Genomic DNA, 21675 nt, shown 5'->3' on the forward strand with positions numbered 1-21675 from the left:
GCAAACTGCATTTTTTTTCCATTCAGCTAACGACAGCTCGAATGTGCTGTGTTGCCTTTTCTGTGCCCTACATGTGAGACGTGGAGGCATGCTGAGTGTGCACCTTGCGGGAACACGATACACGATACAGCACAGCTAAGCTTCACCTGGACCCTTTTTTCGTTGTCATTACCACAAACAATTGTGGCTCCATCGGCACAGGCTGCACTCACAGCAACTGTGGGAATATAATGCGCTTGAGCTCCTTGTGGTTGCATGTTAATGTGCACTGGCTGCTCTCAAAGAATTGATTGTTTGGAATCTATACTGTACATCTATAGCATGTATACAGTGTGTATGCATCCATACATGATTAGTGAACTCACATAATTGAAACATGCAGTTCACACCAATTCCAATACTAAAACAGAATAAATAAGCAATCAAATTCTATACTCTGCGGCAGATTTGGGGAAAGTGTTCATTAGACCTTAATTTTAGCAAAGTTTAAATGGGCTCATATTATCAGCATTTTATAATGTGTCAACAATCGCATCAATAAACCGGTTATACAATTACAGTTATTATTGTTACCTGATGGGGAATGGGGATTTATGGGTGTTCCTAATGTTTTGTCATTTGTTTCCTGAGTACCATAACCAAAATATTGGTAATATATACCTGATGCATTGCAATATTACACCATTGAGCATTATTATCTTTGTAAATGCAAATATTTAAAAGATGAATGTCAACTGACATCTTTGGAAACAATATATAATATTGTTTGACAATTACACAAATAGCTCGTTAAATGTTAGCTTTTTTTAATGTTGTCAAGTACACATCATTACCAAGTCAGCAGTCAAACTGAAATCTGACAGAAATACAAACAATTTCTACCGTCTGATTCAGAAACGCTTGGGTGCTTGTGTGGGGTTTGTGTGCTAAAAACACGCACACACAAAAATGGGTTGATTTGTGTATCTTTATTCTTAGTTCTGACACTACGAGTCTATGTGTCTGTCTCCTCTTTTCTCCAAGGAACAAACAAAATATAAGATGATTGAAAAGACTCCATTTGTGTTATATGCTAAAATTAGGAGAAGAAGACTGACAGGGTGTGCTAAAGGTTCTATTCAAATTCAACAACTTGAATTATTTTTTTTTTTTGTGAGAAAAGTGCTCAAGTTCCTTGCCTAGTTGAAATCAAAAGATATATCGGAACACCACACAACAATCTTGACTTTATTGCCAGCCGTTGATTTGCGATGCGCAAACATCCCAAAAGCAAAACACAATTCATTTTTGTCTTGATTGTGTTTTATTATTGTTCAAAGTCAGCCCATGGGGGTGAAACATGAAAGCCTCGCAATTTCATGTCACGAAAAATGTTTCATGTTTCCACACGAGAAATAGACACTTTGCAAGCAACACTGAGCAATGTTACCAGCATATTACACTTTGTGCCAAGTCAAAGTGGAGTTGAAAGTGGAATTAGAAGGACTGTTATGGACAAATGCAGAGAAATGGGGCACAACAAGTCTTTACTTAATGTAACATGGTCTTTAATACTGCTCCGGAAACCTGTTTACAACATGCAGTAAGTCTAAACCTGGGCATGTCAGAGTCTGCCGGAATGCTAATCGAGGCTTAAGCGTGTCAGACTTGCATAACGAAAGATCTTCTTTAATACTGTGCAGACAATTTCTTTCAAATGTGCAGATACTTTATAGCAACATTTAGAAGTTTACACTTGGACATGCATGATTTCAGAATGATCACGTCAGAATATTAGAACGTTAATATTGGTGCTGCCTTTTTGGTTAGCAACGTCATTCATATGAGTACAGCAGTTAACCCTTTAAAGGTTGAGTTAAAATTCATAGTTTGCATTTTATTAAGATTCTATTTTATTTATTTCGATGGGGGAAAGGCTGGCCTACATTTATCATTTTATTTGTGTCCAGTTGTTCATTGGCCAGTTTTGGGATTTTCAAATGAATGCGGCCGACTGCTCCCCTTAAAAAATTATTACACAAACTCAGTAGGGGTTTTGATGTCATACAAAGGCATTAAACTTTTATCCTTTGTCAACTTTCATTTCCCCCTCAGGTTCACGTATCCCCCAACACTCTTCATCTCTGTCACCCTAATTTCCCCCGAAATACAATTCAAACACCTTGGACATGTAATAGGAGTGCTACATGATGACCATGTGTCAAGATTAACAAATGGCTACTCTCCTTCCTGACGGGAGAAAATAGCATTCCTATAATTACTGATAAAACCAGCCTACTTCCTCCTTTCTCTCTGTCCGCCTGGCCTCCATGTCAACGTGCAGGGCCGAGTGATTTAAGCTGAAAATGGTCCTAGCCGGCTGCTTCCTTGGCAGTGCTGATATTGCAGTTTAGTTGAGGGAATTCTGGGCCAATTGACTGGCTTTTATTCACCTTCCAACTGCCGACTCTTTTGAAGTGCGACCTCGCCGTTCCTGAGCCAGGCCGCCGCTCACAAAAAGGAGCTCGCTCTGCAACAAATCTCCCAGATACTACACGGCTCTGAACACTCAGTACAGCTCCCGCCTCGACATTCTGACAGTATTGTATAACCCGAAGAGGCTGCACAACAAAGCATTGCTGTCCTTTCGTTTTTTTTTTTTATCTTTATGCTATGTGCTACACGTGAACGATGCATTGGCAAGAGTGAGTCGCTGCCATTGACTTTTAGTGGCCTTAACAGCCCCGAATTGAGTGATGTCCGACAGCATGAGCCGGTCTGTGCTTGCACCGTACAACCCCGTGTAAGAGGCTTTCAACAAAGAAACTGCCTCTTGTATGAGTTTTCATCCTCCATTTAGGCTCTTTTGGACTCTACCTGGCCAGGACAGTGCCCTACTCGTTGAGGGTTTGAAGCTCGACTACGGCCTTCCAATATGGCGTTTGCATGTTTTCTCTGGGTATTTGATCCACAACGCTAAAGACATACCCCCAGTGAATTTCAATTTTAAAAGCTGTTAATTTGACAGATACGAGCGTTTGAATATTTTTCAATTGTTATCATTCAAAAGGTGATAGTATACTTTTTTTCCAAAGCAAAGTCATATTTTTCAAAACGCCCTTGTTTCTCCCCAATGAAATTTCATGATATGGAGCACAGGGTTTTTAACATTTCTCTTCGATAGCTTGAGCTTGTCTTTTCCATAAAAATGAATACAAATGCCTGGTAGTGGCTGCAGAGTTCCTTTTTTTGGGGGGGGGGGTTGTTTTCCGCCCTTCTATGTCACTGGATGGAGCGTCATTATCTTGTTGCTATACACTAGAAAAATCTGTGAGAGCTATTTTGCATTGACAAAATAGCATACAACAAAATACTATAAATGCTGTTATTTGTATGTTTGAATGAATTTGTGAAAGTTTCAGAACTATTGCATCTCGTTACCTTTATTATGATTGTGTAAAGACAAGAGTGTTCTGTGTTTAATGAAAAGTGAGTATCATCCATACTCTTGCAACTGCAGAGCTTAAAGGGTTGGGGTTACATGTGAATAGTGCAATTTACATGCTTTTTTTTAATCGAACTGTTCATATCTTAACCATTCTGCACTTTTGTCTTTACCATTTATGCAGAAGTGTATTTCAGTGGTCAACCATTTGCTTGGTCAATGGGTTCTGTCAACAAAGCTGTGGCAGAATTTAAATCGGAAAAGATTAATGCAGAAATTTGCATAATTCAAAAAATGGGCGTTTTTTAATTAATGTATTTCGAGTTTGCATAGCTAAATTACACGTATACGTTGTAAATTGTTCAGAATATCATGCTATAGTTTGAGCACACTCAATCAAATTTAAACTTTAGGTTCACTGTGAATTTTGTTTTATTTTTTATTGAACAAAGTTGCCGTTCATCAATCAAAGTTAGTGTTTAAGATTTTTTCCATGCAATTAATGAAATTACATTTGCATTGAACTGCCATGAATTTTGTGTTTTCCACTTATGTACCAATATTCTGGCCTAATATTTGAAATCATCAATAACATTGAAAATAGCTCTTCAAATATGAGTTATTTAAAAAATATTTGTATAGTGTATGCTGTTTAAACGCAGCATAAACAAAAGTAAAATTTGAATTTGTTGAACAAGTGTCTACTTGTATTAAAAATCAAAATATTATCCAATTATTCTTCCAATTATTCTTAACGGTAATGTGAAATGAGTTTGAAACAACAGTGTTTGGGAGATTAGAGTTTGTGGTACATTTTCAATTTGAACAGTTTTGCATTTTTGTGAGGCGGATCAACCACCGGAGGCTCTTGTTGTCGTTAATGTCAGCAAGGTTTGGTCTCTATCCCCCTGTGAATTTCGGAGGTTTATTGTAGTTTGAAGTGAAACCAAGGCAAGTGATCAAGTAAGAGCTTGCATTTGCATGATAATGTCTACTTCAACTTTTTCATGCTTTGCAGGCTCAAATAGCTGAGGCAACAGTAGCGGTGCTGAGGTTTTGTAGAAACATGTTCATTTATTCAAGAGTTGTTGTTTTTTTTGCACTTCCCTAAGAGCCTGTGCAAATGCATGACTCTGCATTTTAACCTTTTGGTGGCTATTTTTGTGTCACTTTATCCAGAACCCCACACTTAGTTGCCACTAGCTGTATGGCGAGACTCTGAATCCAAAAAGATGACTCCAATTTTTAGTACGAATGATCAAATTGCAGCAACACACATTGGTACTACGGACTACATGATTTAAAGAAGACTTCCAGCTCTGCAATGCATTGAGGGGAGGGTGAGGAAAGGACTGAGGAAAAAAAATGGACACAACTAAGAATAAGCATTCGTCTCAAATCATATTCCCAGTTTGACATTCTAACCTTGGCACAGAAGATGTTAATGGTCAGAGAAGGGAGTTCAGCAGGGGGCCGTTTCAAATTAGGAGCTTAAGAGCGACTTAAAAATATGTTTATAATCTTGCATTAAATCCTAGACGTGTCTCATAAATTTGCCGCACCACATTTTTAATTCATTGCATTTCTCTTGCTTCAGCCTCAAGTTCTAGAGCTAAATATTCAATGCAGGATCCTTTTTTTTCCCCAGAACCATGCTGACAGCTGACCTCACTCCCATTCCTGTAAGTAAAGCAACTTTTTTTTTCGGCTTTAAATTATGTAGATGGAACACATTTTGCTTGTCCTCATTAGGGTCATGTGTGAGCTGGAGTCAATCCCAGCTGACTTTGGGCGAGAGCCAGGTACACCCTGGACTCATTTCCAACCAATTGCATGGTGCATAGACAAACAAGAATTCACATTCACACTCACACCTATTGACAATTTAGTCTTCCATTAACCTAACAAGCTTGTTTTCAGAACATAGGAGGAAGACCTAACATGCACTCTTGGAAACCCAGTCTTAGAACTTGGAACTATGTGGAAAATGTGGTCACTACCAATTCACATACTGTATTTCATAGTATATGGTAAATATATGTTAAAAAAATGTACAAATGTGTTGGGAATATATGTTAAGTGTATGTTGGAAATCCCAAATTTCATTTTGTGAATTCAATCAGACATAATGTAAAGTGAAATAATTTGTCAGGGCTATAAAACCCGTTAACTCTATTTTTAAATGTTTAACGATTTAAAAGTACAGTATATGTGTGTGTATATTACATTTTTTTTTTTACATAAAACTACTACCTAATTGTTCGACTTTAACAAGGAATTGCAGGAACAAAGCACATTTGTCTGCTCTGACGAAACTGTTATATTAGCAAACTTTTTATATTGTTTAAACTGTATTGTTTCTGATGTCAGTATAATTTATAAAATTTAAATTAATAATGTAACTTGTTTCTTCACTCACTGAAGAATAGTATCAATTGTGTCAGCAATGTTTTTATTCTTTTTTTAATTTAACAGAAAATGAAGTGTCCTTCAACATGATTTTTTTTTTTTTTTTTTACAAGTTGTGGTATAAGAGTGGGTAAATAGCTGAGAATTTAAAAAATATATATTGTTAAGCATTTAATTATATTCCTCACCCTGAGGAAGTCTTGTTTAAATGCAGGAATGCCAGAGGCCTCAGATAATGTTTGCCTTATAAACACAAGCATTTTCATTGACATGCAAAATAATGAAAAACTACATCAGTGGATCCAAGATGTTGACGGACATCTTTTTCCGCATTACTAACGCTTAATAGGTAGATTCACACTGAATGATAACATTGAAATTAAGGTAGAGATTTATGGCAAGTGTGGTTGGTGCTACCATAGCGACAGGCAAGGAAGTAACATCCGCTGACCACAAATGTACATTAATTGCGATCCAATCAATGTTCCCCACAGGTTGAATGTGAAAGGATGTGGTTACTGAGCTCTTAAGTTCACCTCCAGATTTGCTAATGGCACCCACGTTGAGAGAGCTGCTCAGGTAAATGGCGGATTTCCTTGTCACTTCATTTATGCTGTGGTATATTTTGAACTGCAGCCTCTTTGAACGTGTTCCGAGTAAACGACAAACACTCGTGTTCCACGCTTGTTCGGTGAAACTGTCAATGTGGCGGCAGTACAGGGGGCCAGTGGGGGTGAACTATGTGCCACATGCACACAGTATAGTGTTTCAACTGCTGCCTCCATGCGTTTTAATTGTGTTTATGCTCTGTAAAGCTACTTGCCAGATGGATTCTTGCCAAAGAGCGAAGATATCGGGATTGACAAAATATTGCAAAAATACTGGGGTGTGATACCCAACCTAGTCCGAACAATAAGTAGTAGCATACAGGACAAATATATCCCAATCTGAGTTATTATACAATATAGCTACAGTTGGAAAAGGTTTTAGCCATCAATCTGTCAATGAATAATACTGTAATACTACATATGAGGTTACTGAAACTGCGTCCAGTCTCCTGCCATATTGTGACTTTGCCCTCCAAGGGACATGATTACAGCCTCTTCCTCTCTTGTCACCTGCAAACATCAGCGCCACTTGAGGCTGACAATAAATCCTCTCGCATTCCCATTTCTGTCTCCCAAGTCGGCTCACCTGTGCACGAGCTGTGACTGATAATGATTAACTACAGCGCACAAAAATCATTTTGGTTCACCATCTCTGGAAATCTCATTTTAATTTCACAACAGGAGAGTGTTTTTTTTTTTATTTCATTTTTCTGTGAGGCGTTGTGAGCGATTACATGAAATATTAATACGCAGACACTTAAAGATAGAAAGAGTGATTTATGTGAAAATCTGTATATTTATCTTGAGAACAAGTAGTATATCATCAACTGTATTTCATATAATTCAGTTGAAGCTCACCAGCTAATTACAGCTCCCAAAGTAAGAATTAAAGTATCCCCCATACCTCTCTGGAAACATATCATTAAAAGGAAAAAAATGATTAAAAGCCTTGTGAAGGCAGGATTAATAGCATTATTTTTACATCCCTAATTAATTGGCAAACGAGTTGATAGTGAATCACTTGTATAATCAACGCCAAATTACAACCTCATTTTTTCTACATTTAAAATTGTGATTGCTACTAAGGGCTATATACTGTATAAATAGGGTCTATCCAATCACATAATTAATAAGTGAAGGGTTAACATAATACCCAAAGTCTTAATGGCCTATATCAGGTAAATGGAGCAGCCAATTAGACTAGTTTGGGATTACAAAATTCAACTGGATAACAATCAGGTCTAGAAGGCCGTTCCATTTCCATAAATTGAATAAGCATTCTTCTTCTTAATAGTTTGGCTACTTTTGCACTGTAAAAAAATGGAGGGGTAGAATACTATGGAATGCTCGTTTTTAAAGTTAATGTGTTCACATAATCACATGCTGTACATGTATATTGTATTGATAAACACATTGGACATATTTTGCATCCATTATAGTGACAGATGCTCACTGCTGACAAGACTTTTGCACATAAAATAAAATGGCTTTTGAAATGCTGTCAATTGCAGTGTATGCGATGCAGTTTAAGCATCAGGACTTATGGACAGTATATATAACAAAATATATTAAAAAATAATTTAAATATATATATATATATATATATATATATATATATATAACGAAACAGATGCCAGATTATTTTTTTGTGGGGTGGGGGATTGTTTCTTTTGTTTGTTTGTTTTTTTTTTTTTGGAACTGTTCCAGCACAAAACGTATATAAATCCTTGTAAGCCTTATGTGCTGCAACAGTTTTGATGTTTAACTGGGGAGTTTGATATACTCCGTTAGTGTGTGTATCACTTTTCATTTTCATTATTATGCTGTTTAATGAAAACATAGGGAGGCAGAAAAATATTTTAGGGGACAGACAAAAGGACAGAGGGGACAAGGGGTGAGAACCACAGCAGAACAATGGTAAGACAGTCTAGATATTTGACCACAAGTAACGTTAGTCATATTTTATTATTTATGGATGGAGGGGGGACCCACCTGGTATGAACATGCAGCAACTAAAAAACAGAATGAGACAAGAGAAGCCAGAAAAGGGCAGGACAAGATGTGGGAAATGAGCAATGCAGTGGTACTTAATGACTGGTGCGGTGGGATGCCTTTTACAATGTCTAAATGCTAGTAACAACCTGTGAGCTGTATCTTAATACAACCTGTGTTATAATTAGTGGTCCCAGGACAAAAAAATGAGTCCTAAACCGAGGCTATGAAAACTTATTAATGTATGAACCCATCTATCACATGCCTGTTATTCAACTTGTGTGTGGAGCTGCTGATCCAGCACATTGAGGAAGGGTCCAGCCCCCTTCCACCAGTAAGGCATGGCCAAGCTAGCAAGCCCATCCCACAAGGGGACCTCACCAGAGGGACTCTACCTACTCCCTAGGACCCAAGGCGGTCACCAGGACCAACCCAAGCGCCCTGACCAGTTCCAAAGGGAGGGAGGAGCATGGGTACCAGACCACTGTGCCCCATTCCCAATTCCATCCACGCAACCACCTTGTGTTCCCCATTGCTACAACCGCCTCCTGAGAGCATGGGGGCCCAGTCACCAACAGGCCCCAAAGCATCACCAATGCCCGCCAAATCCAAGCAATGATATCATGAGCAATGACGAAATAAGATGCCAGGAGAGGGGAGAGGAATGTGGTGACCTCTAAAGGCACTTTGCTGGCCCCCAGGGACTGAGAGCAGCCCCCGACCTCCCAGGAGGGCAACATGGATACAACCAGACTGAAGAGCAGGAGGGGGAAATAGGCCCATCTTTCTCAAAAAAGTCACACCACAGATCAAGAAGGGTAGGGGTTCAAGTACATGCAAATTAAGCTATGGCATGCACAGGACTCTAAAATGAGATGATGTGATTTGGACACATTATATACATACATACATACATATTACACATTATATCACATTTCTGTACGACATTCTTTCGCAGGCAAACTTGAATGAAGCTACAAGGTTCACTATTTTTATGAAAGGGGAGCAGTTTTGAAGTTATCCATTTGTTTATCAGGTTTGGGAGAGAAGTGTAGTCTATGACGAGATTTTGGCAATGGTTAATGTTGCTACCTTGTTTATATTTTCAGTTTAACAGTACTATTTATTTTGGAAACTGCTCAAATTAGAAGTATTGGTTGAGTATATTTGTAAGATCTAGACCATTTGAGACTTGCGCTGATAAATGTGAGGTCTGAAAATTTAGTGCTACTGAGGTACTTTATTTGGTATTAAGTAACAGTGTTTGAAGTTTGGTGCCTCAAGTCCCCCTTTTTTAACTTTCTGAAGGGTGGATAGGCTAATTAAATTTTCTTTTTATTATTTTTAGAGCAAAAAATTTAAATGGCAGAGTTTAGCATTTGGAACCATGTCATCATGAGTTTGAATGAGATCTCTGAGAATTAATAACTAGGTAGGCTGTTCCAACATCTTAAATCATCACTTTTTTTTTTCTAGTGGAGGTATGTGATTTAGATTATTTTAACTGTAATTTTCACCGAGATATTCATGACTAGATATTTGATATTCCTTGTCAGGATAGGAAAGTGTGGGTTTTTGCTCCAGGATTCCATAAATTAGTCGTTACAGGGAATATTGTTGAGTTTAACCCATTGATAGCATATTCTGATCACAGTAAAAATGTCTTAATGAGTTTAAAAACTGTTTGAAGTGGTGACTTGAGTTCTTGTAAATAAAGAAGAATATAATCTGTTTAAATATTAATTGTGTGTTCTGACAGGAGTGCACGTAGCTTTAATAGTAGTAGTTTGCTGTATTGCTAGTGTCAGTGGTTCATTAAACAGTGCAAATAGCAGGGTTGAGTGAAGGCATTCTTATCTAGTTTTTCCTTTGTAAATGAAACATTATGCTATAGATTATTACACTGAGACATACTTACTAGGTTTTTCAGTCACTTGATATTGTCAGTGGAGTTCCACGCTTAAATATTTTTTGTTATATTCTGTTAGATAAAGCCTTGGCAAAGATTTTGATGTCCGTATTAATTAGTAAGAGAAAATGGTAATTAGCTGAATAAAGGGGTCGTTCCGTGGTTTCAGTAGTAGTTTTATTGCAGGCATCCTCGTAAAGCTTCTAATTAGGACTTTACCTTTTATCTTTGCCAATGTTGTGAAAAATAGTGGTTCAACAGTAGTCCAGAACAGAAATGCTAGAAAGAGAAAAAAAAAAAAAACAGTGGGAAATCCATCATCACCTGAAGCGCTACCTGTTGGGATATTGCTCATAGGTGTATGAAATTGTGTCAGGGTTAATGAGATGTCTAAATACCCTCTCAAAAATTAATCATCAGAATAAGAATTACAATCATTTTTATTTAAGTACATCAAAAAAACACAAGGAATTTGTCTCGGCTAGTTAGAGCTTCTTTAGTACAACGGCAGACAGTCAATTTGTCAGAAAATACTTTTGAGAAATAACATAAAAACGCACAGTGGGTAATGAAACATTATCGGTAATGTGGTAATGATGTTCTTTTTTTTTGCTAATTGTGTAAATGATGCAGAGCCTTCTAGCAATTTAGGTTTGGGTTATTGATAAAACTTCTGACATAATTTTTATTCTGCTTATTAAGGGATGAATATAAGTCACTGTAGTTGTAGAATATATCATTAAAATTGTGTGGTGATTGAGTAAGTTAGCCGTTTCACTCTTGCATGGTTAAAATTTGTGTTTATTCTTATTCTTTGTCAAAGCTGGTTTGTGAGAACATTTTCTAATTTGTTTTTCCCCTCAAAATTAGTCCAGCTTAACTGCTGGAGTAGGAAGGGTGATATTTTTGAAAATATGCAATTAAGTTGCTGTTTAGCATTATAATGTTGGTTCCTTAGTAGGTAGGGCCATCAAATTTATTGCCTATTCTTCTGTATAGTATTTGATTCACATCTCCAATTAACAGATTTTTTTCTTGTTTAAGTATGAAATATTTTTGTCTGATGTTCTATTGCTGAATAACCATGTGACCAGAATGGATTTGATCTTCAATTGCTGTTAAATGTTTTACCCTGTTAATAACCTTCTATAAAAACAAACAAGGTCATTAAACAAAATTGACACAGTGCAAATAAAGGGACACACAACACATGTAAAACACAAAGACAACTGCTCTGACTATGGGCGGGTGGGGGTGACAACACAAAAACAAATAATTATGTTACAGGAGAACAACAAACAACACAGTATGATCACAATAAACAATTTTCAGCCAAAAGAGTGAGGAGGGGGTGGGGCATTCGAACAGGGTGCCATTCAAACAAGGACTGGCACTGCTGCTCGTGAAAATAGAAGAAAAACATTTGAATCAATGTCCTTTGCAGGAAATCGTAACGAACTGCAACTATTTCTATTGCAAGTTCACTGTTCATTTAAGGTTTTGGGGGCAGCCGCAAAAAATGAAAATGCAAATGGTGTTGCCTACTTTGAAGGAAAATCGAACAAGGATACTGCTGCAGAAAGTGAAAGAGAGAAAGGGACCATATCCAAATCTTCAGAGGAGTAATTGTGTGCCGCAGAACTTTCATAAATTGATAAAAATAAAACATCTCTATTATGATCATTTCCTGTGTCTGCCTGGGCTCCCAAAAGGCTCGGCACAAACTTTTGTTTTTCAAACTGCCCTCTTACTTGAATAGAGTGCAGAGCTGCAATTAGCTACAAGACTGAGATTTTTCATACCTTAAAAATTATTCATACGCTAGCCAAAGTTTAAGTTCAAATGAGGTTTTACGTCATCTGACTGATCACAAGATAAGCTCAAAAATGATAAAAATGTCATGATGAAATATGATATAACATTTAAAGTTGTACCCCCTACTTAATAAATGCCTTGCCTTTATCATGCATATTTTACTCATTATTTTTATACAGTATATGAAATAGCTTAATCTGAGTGTGTGCTACATTTTCTTACAATTGTCCAATTAAATGCCTCGCCCCATTAAATGTGTTGCCCCTAGTAGATGCGCCTTTACTGTACGTTGAACTTTATGCGCCTCTGGCAGTGTTGTCATCACTGTCTGTTGAAAATCCAGTTGAGTATTTTGTACTCTCATGTTGAGATTTTTCTGAAAAAGCCCAAAAAGACAAATATAGCCAATTCAGGCATAAATGCAATGTGTCATTTAAGCCTTCGTGGTGCATGACTAAACATCCCCCGTACAATGTGAGAAGCTTTGGAAATCAGCATCACCTCTCTGTGTACTGCATCTATTTGAAATTTGGTAGTAATGGGTCAAACCCTACAGGATAAGTCTCTCTGAAGGACACTTCAAGCCAAAATGGCAGACCCTTGTGTCTTTTCAAGCTTCCATTCTTCACACTTTGTGAGTCTACTCATGATAGACAAGCCCACCAAATCTCATGTTAGGAAGTGAAAGTGGTTTCTTGAGGTCCTAAATGTATTCTCACTTTAAAGGATGAACACAGCTATAAAATTTGGAGAGTTTTTATGTGTGGGAAGGACCTTAAAATGGTGATCTGTTTGGCCAACGAAAAAAAATTAACAATTTAAAGAGAGCCTTTACACCAGCTATGACCAGAGTTCTACCCACAGCAAATACGCAATGGCTGACTACTTATCCATCCATCTATCTATTTTCATTACTACATATCCTCACTAGGGTTGCAGCCGTGCTGGAGTATATGCCAGCAACCGAGAGGTGATGTGCACACTGAACTGGTCGCCAGTCAATTACTGAGCACATCCAATCGAAGAACCATTCGTACTCACATGCACATCTATCTGAAATTTAGAGTCTTCGATCAACTTACCATGCATGTTTTTGGGATGATGGGGAAAAAAACAGAGTGCCGAGAGTAAACTCACACGGACATAGGAAGAACATGCAAACTCCATAGAGGCAAGCCCCGGGATTTGAACCCCAGTCCTCAGAACTGCGAAGCAGATGTGTTCACCAGTCAGGCCACAGTACTACACTTAGTTTTCATTAATAAGGAAAAGAGCTATAATTGTTCAATGAAGCTGTAAAAACAGGTTTTGAAGTGACTATTTTTTTCCCCCCATCGAAAGGAAGATTAAAATTAGGCCAAGGTATGACTAATACAGGACTTAACTGTCGGTGACACGGCTTCTTTGACTCAGCAGCTTTTTTTCAGTTGTTGGATGTCATTATGTGACCCTGATGTTTTTCCTCAAATTTGTCTTTTTTCAAAGCCTCTCGGGACAACGGCAGCCTTCTGCTCCAATGCAGCAGCAAAATATTTTTTACACCACCATCCACCACTAAGAGACATCAGGGCATGAGCAGAAGCCAGTGCAAAGACCTCCTTGGAGTTGTTGTGAGTTATAATTCTTTCAAGGAAAGATTTACCTTCTGGGAGGGCTCGAATGTCAGAAAGCTCAGCATTACTTGCAAATACGTTTACGTTGAAGAAAATATATGCGCTGAAGTGGGTTCTTAACATGATGCTCCAACTAAGCTTTAAAAAAAGAAAAAAAAAAGAAACTAGTGCTCACTGAAAATCAACCCTCAAAAACCAGTTTAGCAATTAATGGAAAATTTGGTGCGCCTCTATCAAAAATCCCACACCTGGAATTAAAGAGGAAGGCTGACATTTTTGGTTGAAGCAACCAATTTAGGTGGATTTCATGGCTTGCACAAGGGCAATGATTTTCATACTGCAGTATTACTAACTGCGGTATGTGAAAAATCATTTAATGTTAAAACTGTGGGTAGTGTTACAGCAGTTTCCATCCATAAATTCTATCCATTTTTTCCGCTGATTATCCTCACGAGGGTCGCAGGGAGCGCTGGAGCCCATCCCAACTGTCAACGGGCAGGAGGCGGGGTACATCCCAAACTGGCCTCCAGCCAATCGCAGGGCACATTGAGAGAAACACCCGCACTCACAATCACACCTAGGGCCAATTTAGAGTGTCCAATTAATGTTGCATGTTTTTGGAATGTGGGAGGAAACCGGAGTGCCTGGAGGAAACCCACGCAGGCACGGGGAGAACATGTGAAAAATAGAGTTTAGCTGTATTTAATTTTTAGATGATATACATTTTCATTTAATGTTTTAGAAAAATTTGCTTTGTGAAAGTTGGGTACAAATTATTTAAATTACATGAAAATAATAATTGAACAGTTAATTTGAAGCTGCCATTTTGGGAGCGTTCCAGAGCTTGTACTTCACCAAATTCCAACTAAAGAATGTATCCAAAGGAGTCCACTGGAGAGCAGAACCAAGACAGATGGGCTAGACAAAATCGCAAACCTTTTTTTTTTTTTTGGCCAATGCAAGTTTGCTCATCATTTTGCAGAACTGCTATAATTTAAGTAACTCACTGCCATATGGTCATATATTGATTAAAAGAGTTAGGAAGCTGAGAAACGCCACCCTGAGACGATCCACACCTCAACTTCCTCAATGGCGAGTAACCCCCAGGAAATGCTTTTTTTTTTTTTTTTTTTTTCGCCCGGAAGCCAGCTTCATGTGCCACTATCAAGTCCATTAGATAGGTTTACTCACGAGAAAGTCTCAAGAACCCGATGGCTGACATTCCGCAGGAAGCAGCCATTACAAGTGAATTCGAGGTGCCTACTTTGATTGACTCCAATAACGGAATTGCTGAAATCAGCGTCTTAATATGATGAGAATTTGAAAGTTTTGCCAGGAAAAAGGAGGCATGAGGGACCGATCATCAACGCTCACAGCTTTCATTTGTAATTAGTTTTAACCTTCAATTCTCAAACACTGTCACAAAATTTCTATTAGCCAGTACTGACAACATTCCTTGAAAGAAAAAAAAAAAAAATCTACATTGGGTCATCTAAAAGCCATGATACAAATACAGCCTGAAGCTAATGCTGGCATTTTCATGATGTGGGAATCCTTGTGAACACAATTACGGCGCTTTGTAAATGAAAAGGCGACCAAATAGAACGCGGCGTTGCGTCTATGAGGCAGCGGGTTTCAGATAGCGAAGAGGCCAAACAATCACGGGGTGTATTTACTCTCCTGTAAATATAATGCCGTCTCATGTGAGAAGAAGAGGGTGGGGTGTTGGGGCGCGCAACTCAAGTCTGGAATTGCTCCGGGGACCCATTTTTCCCCAACAGAAGACGATTCTAGTTGATACCGGGGGATCATTAGCATCCATCTCGCCTTGGGCCAGAACCGTGACACCTTTATTGGAGAAGAGCATGAGCTCCCCTCGCAGTGAGCTGGTGGAACAGCACACTTTAGGTAAACTTTGGCGTGAGACAACTTTCTGATGAGACACCAGGTGTACTTTCGCTGTTTTGTTTTGCAATTTAAAAATATATAGTTTTTCATTTTGAGAAGGATTTTGTTTTAAATTGAAAAAAAACAGACCTTCGATGATCTTAAACTAGTACAGTGTATTGAGAAGAAATGCCCTTGTTCTCTTTTGTGTACATGCCATTTTGGTTTAAAGCAGTTGCTGAAACGTTCTGAAACTTGCTGCTCACTCACACAAGATTATACACATCAGAATCTTGCTGACGCACACAAACGTCCATTTTGTACACACACACACACATGTATATATATATATATATTTTTTTTTTCACACACACACAAAACCAGCAGATATGATTTGACCATGGTTTACAGGGAGCATGCTTGTTCCATACTCAATAACGGAGATGTGGCACACGTGTGGAGAATGGAAATCCATCCTGGATGCAATCAAGTCCTTTGCATAAAACACCATCGCCCACAATAACACTGTTGACCAGGCACATGCGCGTGCATACAAGGAGAGTGCACACAGCACTCACCTTAATCAGACGCTCCCCTCCGAGTCTCGGCCCCTGTGTGACTTGCGCAGCCAACAACTTCTGCTGGAGCATCCGGTGCTCGGCGACGGCGATGCTTCTTCTTCTTCTGCTGCTGCCGCTGCTGCTCTTTGCTGCTGCTGCTGCTGCTGCTGCTCTTTGCTGCTGCTGGATTGCGGCTAATTTGGCAATCCTGGGAATCCTTTTCATACTCGGGGGGAGAGGAAATCCAGACTCGATCGCTACAGTGCACACAGGATGACAAGAGGAGAAGAAAGTCCGTCAGGAAGGCGCTCTCTGAGTGCGTGTGTGTGTGTGCGTGTGTGTGAGAGAGACTCGGTGGTTCTCTCTGTCGTTCCTGTGGCTTCCCGTCACACAGCAGCGGGCTTTGCGGTTGCAGAAGGTGTGTGTGTGCGTGTGATGTGGAGGGTGGGAGGGAGAGGAGGTTCTGATGCTAAGACTGGAGGCGAGAAAAAGGGGGAGGGTCCTTGCAGACGGCAAAGGGGGAGAGGGTGTGGGGGGGTGCAGACCGGATGAGGTAACCGAGGGGAGGGGTGGCTGCTTTGGGTGGATGAGGACAAGAACGATATATATATATATATATTATATATATATATATATATATATATATATATCCAGGGCAGCACGGTGGTAAAAGCGTTGGTTTCACAGTTCTGAGGTCCCCGGTTCATTCCCGGAGCCACCTGTGAGGAGTTTGCATGTTCTTCCCATGCCTGCGTGGCTTTCGTTTGGGCACTCCAGCTTCCTCCCAAAACTCCAAAAATTGGACACTCTAAATTGATTGTGAGTGCGGCTGTTTGTCTCAATATGACATCCCAGCTGTCAATGGGCAGGAGGCAGGCTACACCCTGAACTAGTTGCCAGCCAATCGCAGGGCACATGGAGACAGACAACAGTCACACTCAATATCATATCGAAGGGCAATTTAGAGTTTCCAAAGAATTCATGTTTTGGGATGTGGGAAGAAACCGGCGTGCCTGGAGAAAACCCACACAGGCATGGGTAGAACATGCAAACTTCACACAGGCGCGGCTGGGATTTGAACCCAGGTCGTCAGAACTGTGAAGCCAGTGCTCTCCAGCTGCTCCACCGTGCCACCACACACACACACACACACACACACACACACACACACACACACACACACACACACACACACACACACACACACACACACACACCACACACACACACACACACACACACACACACACACACACACACATATATATGTATATATATATATATATATATATACACTTATAAAAATGGACCAAAAAAACTTGATATAAATCATTCGTATAAATTATGTTGGAGTAATCTGTGGAATGTAAAAATATTAAAATAGGTTGGACAGTCCATTTTTAACAGTGTTACAGACTTAAAATAAAATAAATAAATATGAACAGAATAACATAACATGTAAGAATATCTTTTGATAATCAGTGATGACCAAATAGCAGGTAACCAATTGACCCCTCCGTACAGGGCACTTAACCACGCCTCCTGAAGTGACGTCACACCACGTGCGCTGATGTCAGACAAACAATTAGCAAAAAGGGCGGCGCATCAAGAAAAGAATAGAGCGAAACTGTCCGATTTACCGGCTGATTTCTCACTTGCATTCTTAGCGAATAGTGAAATATCGTTGAAAAGCAAACAGCAGGGTTCAAATATTTCAGCGAGGGGTATTTCAATGGTATTTACATGCATATCGACGGAGAAACCATTGATATTAGCGCGAGATATTTCCGGAGTCAGAGGAAGACCGAGAAGCCACATAATATAATATATTATAACCCAAAGACGAATTCGTCATTGACAGTTTCCTATTTTCGTGTTACATATCACACTTGTGTGCAGAATCTGTATGTGTATCTGTATAGCTGTTTGTGAAACGCCGTATGAAGGAAAATAAGGCGAGGCTTGATTTACGAGTTGTTTCTCTCGTTTTCTTTGTGTAACGTCACGCGCTCCCCTCAATAATTATTCATGAATTAGTGCCGAACCTACGCAAGTCCCGACCGAGTACGACAATCACTACTTTAGTGTCCTCAAACATCCTTCCTTCAGTCTTGGTGTCTCGATGCACGTCGAAGGCTTTTAGGACTACTAGTCCGGTTTAGCTTAGCTCACCGCCGAACCGAGACACGTTTGTGCAGTCAGATCATCGCAAAATATCGGTCAACACAGATCAAGTGTGACAATCAGTCACATGTAGCTATATTATGCAAGCGAAGAACTGCTAATTCATTTATATGAGACATTTATTGAAAATCAAATATAGGGCATACCTTCGTGCTAACACAGTCCGGTTTACCGTAGCCGCGAACAAAGGGACACATTTGTGCAGTCAGATCATCGCAAAATATCGCTCAACACGGATCAAGTGTGTCAATCATTCACACGTAGCTATAATATGCAAGCGCAGACCTGCTACTTCATTTATATGAGACATGTATTGAAAATCAAATATCGGACTTACCTTCATGCAAACATATCTGTTCCGGTTGATGGATTCAGTCGATCATGCGGTCTTCCACAAAGTTTTACTCAAAGACATTTTTCGTACTCGGTCTTCTGTTCCGGTTGATTTTAGAGGGATTCAGTTGATGATGCGGTCTTCCACAAAGTTTGATCCATCAAAGACATTTTTCGTACTGGGTCTTCGGTTTTGGAAAGGGTACGAATTGAACTCCACCAACTAGCCTTTCAGGATACCTGTTGTCACTATTATAAAGTCCGTGACTACACCTCTTAACCATATCTATAGTCAAAGAACCCAAATCCGCGATAAAACGCCAACAGAAGCTATACTGGACCATGCAGCGTTGTCTGAGAAAACTGCGGGTCCAAACAAGGGGCGTGGTTTATACAGATCTCTGGCCTCTGATTGGTCAGTGATGCGGATTGCGCAATTTCTACGGAGGGGTCAATTGGATATAAAAGCTACAGGTTTCCTTAGCATTCCTTTTTGTAAAACAGCACAGACTCCAAATGAATGAAGAAGATCCAAATCAAACTTCTGTCAGGCTAACTAGCTTGCGGCTAACTTGGAAAGTTGACCTGAGCCATATCTTCAATCAATGCTCTCGCTTGTCAAAAGGCTCAGACAGAGGGGCTAAAAAAAATGTCAATAAATACTCTGGCTGTCTGATAAGGTTAGCCAGAAGCTATTGCAAGAAGCTAACAGTAGTCCACGTTCACTCGGTTCTTCATACAATACAAACCAGATTCACATTGAAAAAGACGATGTGAGAGTCCTATCAGAAGCAGGTGGACTTCAACGCAAAGACGACACATCACAGGTGATTCAAATTAAAGTATTTTGTTCATTGAAAAAAAAAGGTCCAGGTCCAGCTAAGAATTCTGTCAAGCTAGTTTGCCTGAGATGGTAAATTTAGGAGTCTACAGCTTCTCTTTGTACTCCTTCTCGTCAAACAGCACAAACAGATGAACTTTAGTGCATCACACTAATCACAGAATTTCCCACTCAACGCTTTGCAAGTAGCCAAATTGAAAAAACTCACTTCACCAGATTCCTTTGATGCTATATGAAACGAAGTCTAGTGAGATGCTACTATTTATGATGGTTCCACATCCAAAAAAAATTCATATTCAAAACTCTTCCTTCTCGCTGAAAACGTTGCTCCAGCTCCACGAGTGTGACTCCTTTCAAGACTACAGAGGTAGCAGTGTTTGGATCACTAATTAGAGCTCCAGAAAGCAGAAGGTGTGAGATGTTGAGGAGGCTGGTCGGAGTCACACTCCTGTGACACGCGTGGGCTGTGTTGGACTTTTGCAACAACGTCTGAACATGACACACACGCTTTAACCAGCCACGCACTGAGTAGGAAGTCAAGAGGCGGAGTGGAACTTAAAAAAAAAAAAAAAAAAAGAGGATATGGTTGCTGTCCTTGGTGCTGAACTTGAGTGTTGTTGAGCCCATAGGCCACAACATTTGGTAGACCTGAATGAAGCACTTAACTACTTTTTCTTAGTTCAGATATCTTTCACATTCAATAGTTTTATTTATTTATCCATCCATTTTCTGAGCCACTCATGCTCACAAGGGTCGCAGGAGTGCTAGAGTGTATCCCAGCTATCTTCAGGCAGGATGCTGGGTACGCGCTGAACTGGTTGGCAGCCGATCGCGGGGCAAATGGAAACAAGTATTCGCACTCACAGTCTCAACTTAGGGCAATTTGTAGTCTCCAATTAATGCATGTTTTTTTGGGATGTGTGAGGAAACTTTAGGGCCCGGAAATAGCCCATGCAGGCAAAGGGAGAACATGCAAACTCCACGCCGGCGGGGCCAGGATTCAAACCCCGGTCCTCAGAACTGTGAGGCAGGCACTCCAACCAGTCACACCAGCATGCCACTATATTTATTTGTGGTGGGTATAAAGAACAATGTGTTATTTGAAGTTAGAGCAATCTCCAAACTGGGGTAATTAAAAATTAATGGCAGTCTGGTGTAATAATTACCTTTGGGGTTTAGGGTTGGTTTGATCCCTATTGGGTTTTTTTTCTACCCACTAAGAAGCTTAAATACGACCATACATCTTTTAAAAGTAATTTTAACACATAAAAAATGAAAAATGCACTTTAGCTAACATCTGCCTTTAGAATATTTGATTCATTTGCTTGACCAATGGATAGAATTGCGGCACAATGTGTGACTGGTTGGAAGGTCTGCCTCGCAGTTCATGGGGACCCAGGTTCAAGTCTAGCCTGACCTGTGTATGCATTTGCATGTTCTCCCACTGTCTGCATGAGTTTTTTCTGTAACTGTGAATGTGACTATGAATCTCCTGTGATTGGCTGACGACCAGTTCAGGGTGTACCCACCTCTCGCCCAAAAATAGCTGCGGTAGGATTTTCAATCCATGCGATGAGTTTCTCCTTACAACAGATGCCTTGAACCTGTCATTGAAAACAAATGCTTTTGTACAAAGTATGAAATAAATACCAGTTGCTCTGTTTAATACTTTCACCCTGTGTCATTTCATATTATGACACACTTTATTTGAGATTTCATTTGTTGGGCTTTCTTTGTATTGTATGGATTACTTGGGTTTGTCTCAAACATCTGGTGAAATTTTCACATCAATAACATCTGAGTAAATACATTTAATGAGAAAGATGATGATGCTTTACATACTTATTTTAGCTGCAGAGCATATTACACAAGAAGTTATATTAATCTCAACACATATTGTCTCGCTCCTGTTCTGTCCTGCGTTGTTTATTCAGTTTCCTTGGAGATAGCTGTCACACAACACCAAGCAAAGTCAGTCAAGGGGAGTTAAAAACCCTGCGGTGTCAGAAACGAGTCATCGGATTATTGCTTTTGCTTGCTGCCATCGCTGTATTTCATCCATCCTTTTTTCCTCCCCCTGCCCGTTAGTATAACCGGTAC

At 39.5% G+C, this 21675-nt stretch overlaps 1 protein-coding gene across 7 annotated transcripts in view; it reads right to left on the reverse strand.

Annotated features, from left to right (window-relative positions):
- Positions 1 to 16661, reverse strand: part of brinp1 (bone morphogenetic protein/retinoic acid inducible neural-specific 1) — a 168667-nt gene extending 152006 nt beyond the window's left edge. For 5 of the 7 annotated variants that reach the window (XM_061801365.1, XM_061801367.1, XM_061801361.1 and 2 more), the window contains exon 1: positions 16236 to 16661. The gene's annotated coding sequence lies outside the window, so the exon portion shown is untranslated. Of the gene's footprint in view, positions 1 to 10561; positions 10581 to 16235 lie in introns of those variants that run through there. The other 2 variants (XM_061801366.1, XM_061801363.1) reach the window with 2 other exon arrangements.
- Positions 16662 to 21675: the final 5014 nt, after the last annotated feature.

This window comes from Syngnathoides biaculeatus, chromosome 17, assembly GCF_019802595.1.
Source record: "Syngnathoides biaculeatus isolate LvHL_M chromosome 17, ASM1980259v1, whole genome shotgun sequence".
Classification (NCBI taxonomy): Eukaryota; Metazoa; Chordata; class Actinopteri; order Syngnathiformes; family Syngnathidae; genus Syngnathoides; species Syngnathoides biaculeatus.